Here is a 14,286-nt window from a genome sequence, read left to right on the forward strand (position 1 = left end):
GCTTTTAACACCGAGCAGCTGGCGCAATGCGCGGAAGGCCTGACGTCCATCCAGCGTAATTTGTTGGTGATTCAAAGGGAACACAGTTCCTTGTTGGCTCAGTATCAGTTGCAACTCGCAGAAAATCGTAATTTAAACGCGCGCTTGGACATGGTCGAGGCCAGACTTGATAGGTCAGAAAACATGCGAGAGGAGTTGGGCAGACTGTGGGACGCGGTGAATGACCGAGGCGCAGTAGCACGCCCGGAGACAATAACCGCGGCACCGAGAGACAGAAATAAGCAGAATAAAACGTCAAACAAGACACGGGGTGGTAAACAACAAAAACCGCAAGAAACTACAGGTTTGTCTGACTCTGAAACAGGCAAAGAGACCGACATAGCAGAAAGTAAAAAGAGCTATGCAAAGGCACTGCAAACGCCGGCACAGACGCGAAAGCGGGTGGAACCGGCAAGAAAAAGGGACTGGCTAACCCCGCCAAAAACCGCACAGAAGATGGAAGTGATCATTAATAAAGTGAGCATGCGAAACCCAATGGCCGAGGTCAAGGAACTTTTAAGGAGAAAGAGTGTCAAAGGTTTGATAAACATTAGAGAGACCAAAAATGGGGACATAGCACTGACGTGTAGGGACAAAACCCAAAAGGACCTTATCCTTAAGCTGTGCGAGGAAAATAAGCTCGATAAGCGTTCCGTTGGCTCAGAGTGGCCTTTGTTACGGTTGCTCAACTGTGAAAAAGGCCTAGACGACGAACAAATCGAAAGAGACCTGTCGGAGGACACCACGGTGTCGGAGGTAGTAAACAACTACAAGATACGTAGAATGCTGAAGCGTATTGTCATAAGAAGACCGTCACGAAGAGGGGACAGGGAGAACATAGTTGTGCAATTACATCCGGCGATCTTTAAAGCACTTATCAGGAAAGGCAGGGCTAATCTCGGCCTGATCTCGAGCAGGGTAGAGGAATACTTAGACATCCCGGTATGTTATAAGTGTAGTCAATTTGGCCATAGAGCACAAAAATGTGAAAATGAACCCATCTGCATCAGATGCGGGGGCGCGCACGAGGGAAAAGACTGCTCGAGCAGACAAGTAAGCTGTCCAAACTGCAAAAAGGCAGACAAGACAGAGACTAGGCACACAGCAAGAAGCATGGCATGCCCGTACGTTAGAAAGGCAGCCAGCGAAGCAAGAAAAACAAACACGTACAGCGATGGCTAATTTAAAATTCCTGCAATGGAATGGTGGTAAGGGAAGAGAAGCAGAGGACGCCATGAGAGCGTGGGCAGATAATAACGACATACAGGTGGTTTTGGTTCAAGAGCCGTTCGGTAGAACGAACACGTGGCCAAACTGGAAATGGTACAGGGTAAATGGCAAAACAAAAACAACAACGTGGGTCAGATCGAATATAAAGGCTACGCTAAACGAAAGTCCGTCCACAAACAATTTAACTTTTGTGGCAATATGGAACAACGGGCAAGAGTTTTCTATCGAGCGATGCAGCCGTCTCGCTGGCGAAACGTGATCAGTGCTCTGCAACTGAAACAACCGCACTCTCTTGTTGTGGCTGGCGACCTGAACGCCAAGCATACGACATGGGGGTCGCGTGTGGACGACGCTCGAGGAAACGAAATTATGGATGACTGTCCTGCCGAGGGCCTCCTGGTTGCAAACGACCCGAATTCGGACCCGACTTTTGTCGGACCAATGGGCGTGGGCTGGGTGGATGTAACACTCTATCGGGGTTACAATTTAAATAGCTGGAAAGTAGAAACAGAAGAGAGCCTGAGCGATCACGCCTACATCACGTTTGCGTGAACAACCTGTTGAGACTTAAAGATAGAGCGGTCTTTGACTTTGCAAGAGCGAACTGGCCGGCGGTAGAAGCCGCCTTGAGTGACTGGGAGCCAGGCGTAATGAACGAAACGGAGCACCTGGAGGCCGAGGCCGTTAAACTGCAAGAATTGATGGGTGTGGCATGCAAAAAGTATATACCGAGAAAGGTTGTGCATACGGACAGGGACAACTGGTGGAACTTTGACATCGCAAGATCACGGGCCATAGCAAGGGGAGCGAGAAAAAGATTTAAATCTGAAAGGGATAACGTCAGAAGGCTGGAACTGAGATATGATTGGAAAGAAAGGAGGGCACTTTACAAAAAGCTTATAAGCGAGGCTAAAAAAAAACATTTCACAGATAAGATCGACGCACTATGTGAAAACGACAGCTGGAGTAAAGTGTGGGAAATGCTCAGAAGACTTGGAGCTGGCAAGGGCGACGTAGGACTATGGTCCGAAAACGCGACCTACACTACAGAGCAGTAGGAAATCGATGATAGCCTGCTGAGAAAATATCACCCAGGCTGCATCGGAGACGATCGAGCCCTGCTTGAGGACTGGCGCAAACAGTGGGCGAGATCAGTTAACGAACAGGCAGACGGACCGTACTTAAGAGCTACACGAGCAGAGATTAGTTTTGTGGTGGAAAATTTGAAAAATGGAAAGGCATGCGGTGGGGACGCGATTCCCAACGAGGCCCTAAAGGCGACGGCACAGGCAATGATAGCGAAACTGGACACACTCTATACCTGCTGCGTCAAACTCGGGTACTTCCCGAAGGTGTGGAAAAGGGCGAAAGTGGTGTGGATCCCGAAGCCAAAGGGTGGTTACAGGCCCATAAGCTTGCTCCAGGCATTTGGCAGAGTGCTGGACAAGCTCCTAGATAACCGGCTAAGGGACTACATAGAAAAGAAGAGCGCCATCAGCGATAATCAGTTTGGTTTTCGCGAAGGCCGGGATACCACTAGCGCCATCAAGCAGCTAATTCAAACAATAAATAGGAAACCACCAAACCACCACGCACTGATAGTTCTGCTCGATCTGTCTAATGCGTTTAACATGGCCTGGCCACCACAAGTTAGCGAGCAACTGCGGACCTTGCGGGCGCCCTTCTACCTGCAAAAAATAGTAGCCTCTTTTCTTACAGACAGAATAGTTTACTCTGGTACAGTTGAAATGGATATGGACATAGGCTGTCCACAGGGCTCCAGCATGGGCCCCACGCTGTGGATAGTGGCGATGCAGAGTTGGTTCCGTCTGTTCGAGGACAGACATGAAAGCACTAAAGTACAAGCGTACGCGGACGATCAGTGTCTGGTTTTGCATGGCACATCGGTCAAGAAAATTGAAGCAGAATGGAGCAAGGCGTGGGCGCGCTGCGCTAGATGCTCGAGTGGGAGTGCAGTCGCATGGGCCATTAAACACGAGGGGCAAATAAGGACGGGGCACAAAACAGTAGCGGCTAAAGGCACAGTTGATGGCGAACTGTGGGCAATATACGAGGGCATCATGAGCACAGCGGGGCATGAATCGAGCTTAACAATATGGTCGGACAACAGAGAAGCCATAACGGCAATAAACGTGGGCAAGACAAAATCGCTCGCAGTCGCAAGGATTCAAGCAGCGTTAAGGGAGAAGGCAGAACACGGCAGTGCAAGAGTGTGCTGGATCGGCACAAAAGAAAACCCGGCCGACCGCGTACTCAGAAACAGGGTGACGCCGATAGCAGCTGAACCTATAACAACAGTGTCCGAAAAGCGGCGCTGGTGCAACTGGACCATAACAAAATGGAAAGAGGAATGGGACGTAGTTGAGAAAGGGCGAGAGTTGTACGCCAGGTGTAAGGAAGTGGGTTTCGACCGGTTTCCGCTCACTTTTAAGGGTGTTCAGCTAGCTACCGGACACGGAAACTTTAAGGCCTACCTAACCCGCTTTAAGCTAACTGAGGAAAGCGACACGTGCTCCTGTGGTCTTGGGCAGGAATCGTTGGACCACATTCTGCGCAACTGCCCCCTCGCAAATCGGGCTAGCAGTAGACAGATTTATGAGTCAAGAACATGGGTTTTTCGGTCTAACAGCGAGAAGACTGATACTGAGCTGATAAGAGAGTGGAACAAGCTGGCAGATTTAATGATAGAAGATACTGAGCTGGATTGACGGCAGGCCAAATTACCTGACTGATAATTGTATATATGTTTGTGGCGTTAATTGTACATAGCGTAAGGTTGTGTTTGTTATATATATATGGTCGTAAATAAAGAAAAAAAAGGTCCTTCCTTCCCCGCTCATTTTAGGTGCTGCGTTGGGATGGTGGGTTGCCTTGGTAGTGTTTCCGCTATTTAGTGGGTGGGACGATGGGGCCAAAGCCGCGAGGCGGGAGGCGAAACCCAACAGTCACAAGTGTACTGCAGGAAAACGGTACGCTTCGGCCAACCTAGCGGCCTCGCGAATTATAATTACAAGGAAAGTCGTAAACCACTAATTTCCTATTACGCGCTATCATACTGAAGAACGGTAACAATCGGACTGGCCAATCCTGAGAAAATATAATAACTTAAAAATACGGCTTATCGTATTTTGGCAAAGTACTAGCACTGGTTACTTTACTAAACGGCTTCTATTAATAGTTGTTTAGTCTTCAGCTAAACATATATCTTAATGTTATATAAATAATCAGGGTAATTAAGGACAATCATAGTTTATGAGTTTTTAACATTTCATAATTACAATTAGTAAGCAAAACGATAATTGTTTAACTATATTCAAAACAGCGTAACATAGCGTTCTATATTATTTAACAGTGGTTGCAATAATTATAGTTCAGCAGCCACCAAACTGTTTATAAATAGTTTACAAACGATGACTGTAACAACCATGTCAAAACCATAGAGTTTAATTGTTTTTGAGCCACTGGTATGTTTAATAGTTTAGTAAGATTGTTAGTTACATGCGTAGGATTAAATCAGTATTGAAATGGCACTCAAGACTCTCAATAACTCTACCCACCCAATCTAAACCTTCAACCTCCTCAATATTAAACAACTACACTTGACTTAGCTCAAGGTTTTCATCAAATTGAAATGGATCCTTCATCTATTGAAAAAACAGCTTTTTCAGTAAATAATGGCCATTATGAGTATCTGCGCATGCCATTGCTTTCAAAGGATGATGGATGAAATTTTACGCGATTATCTCTACCGATTTTGTTTTGTGTATATGGATGATGTAGTAATATTTTCGAAATCTCTATCAGAACATATTGATCACATCAGAATTATATTCAAAACGTTCCAAGAAGTAAATCTCAAAATTCAATTAGATAAATCCGAATTTTTGCGTAAAGAAGTTGCTTTTCTTGGACATCTTATAACGTCCGAAGGTATTAAACCAAACCCTTTAAAAATCGAAACAATCCAACGATATCCAATTCCTAAAACTCAAAAAGAGGTAAAGGCTTTCCTAGGACTAGTTGGTTATTATCGCAGGTTTATTAAAAACTTTTCTAAAATTACTTTTGCAATGACAAAATGCCTTCGTAAAGGAAGTGAAAATTATATCGGAAATCAAGAAGTTAAAGAAGCTTTCCAGAAATGTAAGGAACTTATTAGTAATTCACCTGTTCTTCAATATCCAGATTTTAACAAACCTTTCAAATTGACAACTGATGCATCCAATGTAGCAATAGGTAGTGTTTTATCTCAAAACGACCATCCTATAGCTTTTTACTCTCGAACTCTCAATTCTGCTGAGAAAAATTACTCTACTATAGAAAAAGAACTTCTTTCAATTGTAGAGTCAACTAAACATTTTCGTCGCTATCTCTATGGTATTAAATTTGTAATTGAAACTGACCACAATCCTCTTGTTTGGCTTTCAAAGATTAAAGAACCAAACTCAAGATTAATACGTTGGAAATTAAAACTAGAAGAATTCAATTTTGAAATTAAGTACAAAAAAGGAAAAGAAAATGTCATTGCCGAAGCATTGGCTCGGATAGACATTAATACGAAAGAAACTCGATCTTGCGTTGATAACGAGTTGCAGTCGATTGTACCTAACACCGACGAGACAGTTGCAAATCTTGCAGACTTCGACTTAGCTGACTATGTGTTAAATCAAAGATACCTTAATGAAAATGATCCGAACACAACACCACAGTCTACCACTGATAAACAAAGGAAAGGACATGAAACTTTGACTGATACCACTGTTCACTCAAATAATGACCCCGAAGGAAAATACCTTCCTATTTCCGAATTACCAGTAAATCACGCTTCTAATCGATTAATTATCGATTACGGCAAAAATTTCGAACACAAATTCACAAGACCTTTTAATAAAAATCATCAATTTGTTCGCATTTCCCAAGAAGACAGACAAGAACATATTTTGAAAATCCTAAAAGAAATAATTAAACCAGACGTGACTTTTACAGTTCATATTCCAAATACAGAGTTATGGATTGAATTTCAATTATTAATCGCTGCAAATTTAAATACCACCGCTAAACTTGTTTTATCAAACATATACTTAACCGATGTAACGAATACAGAACAGTAGATAGAAATAATTTCACAATACCATCAACACAAGCATAATGGTATAACTGAGACCTATAACCACCTTAAACAAAAATATTATTGGCCAAAATTAAGATAAAAGGTAAAGAATTTCAGAATAACACCTTCTAAGAATTTTGTCAATTATTTAATATAGAAATTCATTACACTACACCAGGAAATTCATCATCAAACAGTCCAATAGAAAGATTGCATTCAACAATACTTGAGAAATTAGGAGTACTAAAAATGCAAAATCCAGATGAAACACCTAACATTCAAACGGATGATACTGTGTACAGAAAAAAACCCGCTTCGTAACAAAATGAAGAGTATGATCGAAAGAACCTGAGTACATTCGCACGAGAGTTACGGAGACTAACAGAAATAAAATTACAGGTATTTCTAAAACAGGACCTGTAAACGTTCATTTAAGAAAAATCAAAAGACTTCCTTCAAAGGAAAAATCCTACTTCTTTTCAGCCTCCTGATCCTTCAGACGCAGGCCCTTCAAGTACACCGACTACCTAATACAGGGTACTACATGGAAAATGTATCCCCATCGCTTATTACTAACCATTATCATACTACGTATATACCATTTAACATATCTAGTATTAAGTTTACTTTATCTCAGTTCTTAACTTACATTGTAGTCTTAAAACCTTTAGTAGATGAACAAAATAACAAAGCAGTAACCACTTTATATTTTCATACATACAAGCTTATTAACCATACATATAGCAATTATGAGAAACTAAAGTTAATGCAAAGCAAAAAACGCAGAAAGCGAGGACTATTAAACTTTCTTGGAAGTGGTATTAAATTTATCACGGGCAACCTAGACGATAAAGACCTGGATACAATTACTCAGAACTTTGATATACTAAAGCGAAATCAACTAAATTCGATGCATAAGATCAACGAACTTAGTTCCTTTGCAGATAATATAATGAATAAATTCAAGGATACTTTAGATATCATCAATAAAAATTCAAACACCATTAAAATGGGTTTTTCAAAACTATCGAATGAAATAACATTAAACTTGTGTTTACAAGATCAATACATCCAAATAAATGATCTAAATCAACTATTGGAAAAATTATTAAGGATGATATCTTTTGCACACTTAGAAACACTAGATTTGGAAATTTTGTCTCCAAGCGAAATAAATGAAATTTGGAAATATCTAAAAACTCATTATCCTAAAAAAGCTCTATGGCCCATACAACATATCACAGAATTAACCCTAATCTGTAAAACTGGTCTATTAATAATGGACGATATGGTCATTCTTGCAATCAAAATACCAGTGAAAAAAAATTTGTTTACCCCGTACCCAACAACGAGTCGCAAATTGTGATTACACCTAGCTAGTTCTATTGTAATGAACTTTGGTATAAAGTTTGTAACGAAATAAGTGTCAAGTGGATATGTTCGAACCCACTTATTGATAGCTGTATTTTATCCAAAAATTGTCAATATGCTTTAGTTCACAATAATTATAAAGTTCACACATTAACACATGCACATGCTTTATTGTTCTGTACAAAAACATCAGAAATAATTTATGAAGATTGTTTTAGATTTGAAAAAGTGTTAATATATGGCTGTACACTTTTACAAAGTAAATGTGATGTAATTATTGATAAGCAAAAGTATTCACTAGCTATTAATAATGTAACCACACTTTTACCAATTGTACCAAGTTTACAAATTACCAACTTTTCTCTAAATCTTAAAATTAAACACTTAGACGTCCAGGTCAGGTTCAAGACGATCTTTTAGAACCTATTAAATTTAAAGAATTACTTTTGCAGAATAACTCGCAATAACCATATATGCACCTAGTATTTTTTCACCCAATATTTCTGCTGACGCTAGTATTAAGTTTTATAAAGGCAATTGTAACGCTGCAACCGTAATCATTAAGACCGTGTCAAAGCTTCAGGCTGTTCGGCTTAATTGTTCACCATAATTTTAAGTTTTTAGTTTAGTAAACGTCCTATTCCAACAAATAAAGTCTTTTTTAAAAGTTACTCCGTCTGACTTCTCATTTAATTCGCGGACCTTGTTAATATCATAACGGCGAAAACCAGTGATTTCAAAAACGGAAAAATAAGGTTCAATGTTAAAGACAGTACAACAGTCAGCAGGGTGATGGGCGAGATTCTCCTTAGGTATGGGAGAATGGAGAGGAAGGTTTTAGGTTTTCAAAAAGACTGCGAAAAGGAAAGGGAAAAACAGGAATTGATTAGGGACATTTATGATAAGGAATTAGAAAAGAGAGATAGGGCACTAGAAAAGAGGGAAAGTGAAATAGAGAAGTATAGGGAAGGGGGATTAGGAGGGGAAGTCCTGGAGAGGCTTATTGATTAAAGTATCAGGCAATGAACGGAAAAGACGCACATGAGAAGGGGGCAGTTGAGAGTAAAAAAAGGAGTGGGGGGAAACGATGGGGGTGCAGATAGAGGGGGTATCAAGAAGTGGAAGGGAAAGAGGGTGAATGGGAGTATGACTTTAATTCGACGGATTGGGAATGGTTTCGGGAGCATCTGAGTGGGTTTAGGTGGGGAAATATCGAGGCCGTGGAGGATCTCGAGGAGGAAGCCGGAAGGATGCAACACTTTTGCAAGGATGCGTGTAAGTTGATTAAAAGGAGAATGATGATTGGGAGAGCCGCTAACAGTTGGTGGGACGACGACTTGAGCGGCAGTAAGAGAGAAGTGGAGAGAATGAGGAGGCAGTATCGGGGGAGTAGGGGGAGTGTGAATGAGGGAGTTATTAAACGCGAATATTACGCAAAACGGAAAGAACTACAAAGGGCCATTAGGATAAAAAAAGAGAGAAAAGAGAAGGGAGCAGATAGAGGAGTTGACCACCGATAACTCGTGGACAGAGTGTGGGAATTAATAAATAAGGGGGGGTTCGCGGGGGGGAATCCGCACTTCCGGACTAGGGACGGTAGGGAGATAGGGACAGGGGAAGAGTGGGATAGGGAGATGATTGAGAAATACCACCCGGATCTGACTGTAGATGAGAAGGACGAATGGGAAACGTACCAACGTACGAGAAGAAAGGGGAGGGCCAACGTCAACTTCGACGTTGACCTCAGAGTGGAAGAACTGGAAGGGGTGATTGCCGGTTTGAAAAGGAAAAAGGCGTATGGGGACGATAGGATCCCGAACGAGTGCGTGAAGCATGTCTGGGAAGTCTGGAGAGAGGGAATGATGAGAGTGTATGGGGCGTGTTTATCAAGGGGAGTTTTTCTGCAGGTGTGGAAGGAGGTTAGGGTCAGGTGGCTGCCAAAGAAGAGCGGAGGGCACAGGCCAATCAGTCTGTTACCGACGCTCGGTAAGTTGCTTGACCGGCTGGTCAACGCCAGGATAGTCAACTGGTATGAAAGGGCGGGCTGTTTCAATGAGAGGCAGTTCGGTTTCCGGAGGTCTAGAGATACATTAATGGCAATAGAGAGGATGAGAGAGAAATTGAGGGAACACAAAGAGGCAAACTGGCACGTACTGGTGGTCACACTGGACCTGAAGAACGCCTTCAACATTGCGTGGCCACCGTTCTTTGACCAGAGGATGGAAGAGAATGGAGTGCCGGGGCTCCTCAGGGAGATAGCCTGGCACTTCTTGAATGAAAGGGTAGCGCCTTGTGCAACTTTCTGTTATGATGGAATGACGGAGTGACTAGCTGGCATCCCGTTTTAATTGACTTGGTTCAACATATTTAAACGTTTTTTCACTGGGTGGGTTACCCATCGCAAACCCAGAAGGGCAGAAGTTATTAATTTTCCGATTGGCGCGTGTTAGCGTGCACGGTCCGAGGTGTTTGTAGCGGTCTGTGTGTACTCGTGTCTTGGCGGAGTGACCGTCGGACTCGCCCGTTACCTTTAATTCAACGAAAGCACGAAAGCACGATGAGCGTCCCTCGGCGTAACACGCACCCCTATAATACGCGACAAAACCCCACGAGAAACCTTACAGCGTACACCCCTAGCTACTGTACCCAAAACCGCATTCAGGAGTTGAGATACCCTGAAGAAGACGACACGCCCTCTCATCAAGAGGAAGTGCCTCGCCCTTTGGCTATGTCACAACCGTCGTCGATGCCGCGTCAATGGCTCAATGTGTATACCGTTCAGTGTGAAGACGTAAATGAGCAATGGCGAGTCTTTATGTTCAAATTTAATGGTATGTTTAATCAACATTTTCCAAAAAGGATATTTAATAGCGGATATAAATATTAAACAAGTGTCAATATCTAAATAAAGTTGAAGTAATTAAGAGTAAAAAGAAGCGGAACAACTTGCTTATGTCGTCTAAATTAAGACATAAAATATCTATTATAAACAAAAATATAACAATACCGAAAAGAACAGGATAACTTACTGGTTTCTCAAAGAATTCAATCATATACTAACTTAGAAATGTAGCCTATTAATAAAAGCAAGCGCACATGTCATGAGATTCTGTATTGTAATTGCAGAAAAAACTTGAAAAGAAAAACAGTTTTGGGAAAGATGTGATTCCCACGAGTATTTTAAAATATCTCATTGAAGCACTTGTGTTGTTATCAGTTTTATCATAAACAATGCATAAAAATTTGGAGTGTTTTTAATTCTGTGATTATAATGTGTAGAATTAATATTTTTTCATATCACTGCCAATTACTCTCTGGTACACAGATACAGTATGGATTGCAAGATAGATCAACAATTATCGCTATATTGTACCGGGTGTTCCACTAACAGAGGTCATCGGCCATATCTCGAAAATTATGAAAGATACAAGTTTGGAAAAAAAATTTTTATAACTAATGTGGCTAAGAGAAAATTCTGAAAATATTTTTTTTAACTAACTAACTGCTAGAGGGCACTTTTTCAAAAAAATCGCAATTTTTTTGCAATTATCTCAGAAAACTTAAATGAAATTGTACCTTTTTTATATTTTAGATAGAAAGAGCATACAATTTTGATTACGTCCTGAAAGTTTCAAGTCGCTATCAATATTCGTTTAATAAATATGCATGTTATTACATCTGACCTACGGTAAGAATTTTGCAGTGCCTAGGTATCTTGATTAAAAATATGTAGTAGGCTGCGGAAACAAAAGAAGCGGAGTTTTTTGTCATAAACAAATTTAAATGGCGTTTTGTTGATAGTTTCCTAAAAATACAGATTTTATCACTTTTTCGGCTTTTCCTTTTTTTGGCATTGTTTATGGTATATAACAGTTAAACCAAAATTATACCCGGTTTGTCCACGTTTCACTTTATTGAAGTTATTCGAGGTGTTTTTGTGATGTTTATTTGGACCCATTAGCTAGAATTACTTATTAAATTAAATAATAACAATTACTCCAAAATTATAATACATTGAATGATTCATATTTAGACTACATCCGTATCATATGGTTCGCCATCAAGTTGTTTATATAGAAGATTTTGACCGTCGTTTAATCCATTGCCATTGGATGCTAAACATGCTTGCGCAAGACCATAGATTCTTATACCGAATATTATGGACCGACGAAGCAACGTTTCACATTGATGGAACAGTAAATCAGCGTAGTACTAGGTATTAGTCACGTACCAACCCTCGATGGTTACATGAGGTTCAAGCCCAAGGTCGCTGGCTTTTAAACGTATGGTGTGGAATTTTGAGCGGTCAAATTATAGGACCGTTTTTTTTGGAACAAACGCTAAATGGCGAGAGGTACTTACATTTCCTCGAAAATAATTTACCTCTTCTGTTAGAAGATGTCTGGACACCCGTCAGAACATGTTTTTTCAGCATGATGGTGGATGATGATGTCCTGCACATTATACGCAAAATGTTCGGCGCCATTTAGATGTTTCTTTTCCTAACCGCTGGATTGGAAAAGGCAGTTTATTTCGGTGGCCTCTTATATTAATCATCACTTAAGTATACCTACCTGTTTAAAGGTCTCCGGAGTTAACCTGCTTAGATTTTTACCTTTGGGGAAAAGTAAAGCATGAGGTTTATTCGTCCAAACCCGCTACAAGGGAGGATATGATGCAAGCAATAGTTTAATGCATAGGTAGAATTCCTGAAGTAGAAATAAAATCTGCTGTCACATCAACTAGAGACAGGCTACTTATGTGCATCGAGAACGACGGGCGTCAATTTGAACATTTAGGACGGCACTAGAGGACTTTTTTCATTTATTTATCTGCTTTTTTCAATAATTCCTGTTATATAATTTAAGTGCATACGTTAAACACTATTTTTAAGTTTAACTCGTTATTAATATTAAGGTATGAAATGAATAGGTATATATATATAATAGGTATGAATATTAAGTGTTTTCAGATGTATTACTAAAATTAATATTAAAAAAAGAAAATTATTTTATTTCACAAATAATGTAAAAAAAACAAAAAAACATTAATTTCAATGTAAGAGATGTTCAAAATGTTCGTGAAAATAAGTATTGAGTGTAATGTAGCGAATTTGTGAAATAAAATAATTTTCTTTTTTTAATGTTAATTCTTGTAATACATCTGAAAACACTTAATATTTCCGAAACAGTTGAAGATAGGTATGGGACATTGTACATGAATTATGTCTAGAATTTTCTGAAGAATCCAAAAAACTAAAAATATACAGGGGGTTGTATTTAAAATAAGAAAGTTGGTATCGGCCACTGTCACATGACACACCCTATATAATTTTTATTTTTTTTAATAAATGTGCATCTAAAAATACAAATCGACGTGTCCAAGCGTTTTTCCCAACACGCTCTCATTTATTCGTGATCGAATTTATTCCATTTGGCTGTTCCACACTGTATAATGTTTACAAATGATGACTGTAACAACCATGTCAAAACCATAGAGTTTAATTGTTTCTGAGCCACTGGTATGGTTAATAGTTTAGTAAGATTGTTAGTTACATGCGTAGGATTAAATCAGTATTGAAATGGCATTCAAGACTCTCAATAACTCTACCCACCCAATCTAAACCTTCAACCTCCTCAATATTGTCACGTTTTGGGGGTAGCGTAGGAAGAGAAACAACAATCGTAGCTCAAGTATGTGGTCTTTATTTAATGCTTCGATTACACTAAATAGATCTTACCCCCAGACTAGGAGGGCCGCTAACACCGCCGCTGGCGGGACGTGCATGGAACACTCTCTGAGAGGGGGGTGTGACGATGCGTGGGTGTGGGGGAATGGGCGTAAGGCCTTCTGAAGTGCCGCCAAGCGGTACCCTCTCGATACGAGCTGGGTCCCCTATGTCCGGCACGCCCAAAGGACTTACTTAAGGCCCTGCAAGCCCTCTTGAAGTGTCGCCAAGCGAAACCCTCTCGATACGAGCTGGGAACCCCTTTGACCGACACGCCCAAAGGACTTGCTTCAAGTACTGATAGGTTCAAGAGTTCGGACGGTCACCTCAGGGTTGCGTAAGAACTCTCGTCTTTTCAGCCTGGATTCCAAGAAGGTATCGAGCCGTCCGGGCACTAGGAAGTTCGGACTGATGCTCGATAGACCGACCCAGAGACCAGTAATCTTCGATGGCTTGAGACGCTGATTAAATACCCACATCGTGACCCCAATTTGCCGGTCTTGCTGATTCAGACAGTGCACTAGGGGAGACTGGGGCCCGACTAGGTAACGGAACATAGTGCAATCTATGCTATTCGTGACAATATTAAACAATAGTTCCCTTATCTGCATATCGCCGCAAAACCAACGGCACTAACGGACGGCTTAGTAAACAAAACAAAAAAAATATTCGTAACTTCGTTACAAGTTGATTTCAAACCATATACGAACTTATCTCCGCCCTATGTTCATGCTAGAACGAGAGAACCACAGCCAACTATACGACATAACAATTATTACACCCATAC

The 14,286-nt window shown here is 40.7% G+C and overlaps 1 long non-coding RNA gene and 1 pseudogene across 2 annotated transcripts; both read left to right on the forward strand.

The window, feature by feature from the left end:
* The first annotated feature begins 11,831 nt into the window (after positions 1–11,831).
* Positions 11,832–12,464, forward strand: LOC145736703 (uncharacterized; annotated as a pseudogene).
* A 946-nt stretch (positions 12,465–13,410) lies between these two features.
* On the forward strand, positions 13,411–13,987 carry LOC145736524 (uncharacterized). Of its 2 annotated transcripts, XR_014179989.1 has the most exons (3): positions 13,411–13,464; positions 13,518–13,803; positions 13,859–13,987. It is a non-coding gene; the product is annotated as an uncharacterized LOC145736524 (long non-coding RNA). The 2 variants fall into 2 exon arrangements; XR_014179988.1 differs by lacking the exon at positions 13,859–13,987 and having other exon boundaries at positions 13,518–13,849.
* The last annotated feature ends 299 nt before the right edge of the window (positions 13,988–14,286 follow it).

The sequence above is a fragment of the Ips typographus genome, linkage group LG12 (assembly GCF_016097725.1).
Source record: "Ips typographus isolate SLU linkage group LG12, UJ_Ityp_2.0, whole genome shotgun sequence".
NCBI lineage: Eukaryota > Metazoa > Arthropoda > Insecta > Coleoptera > Curculionidae > Ips > Ips typographus.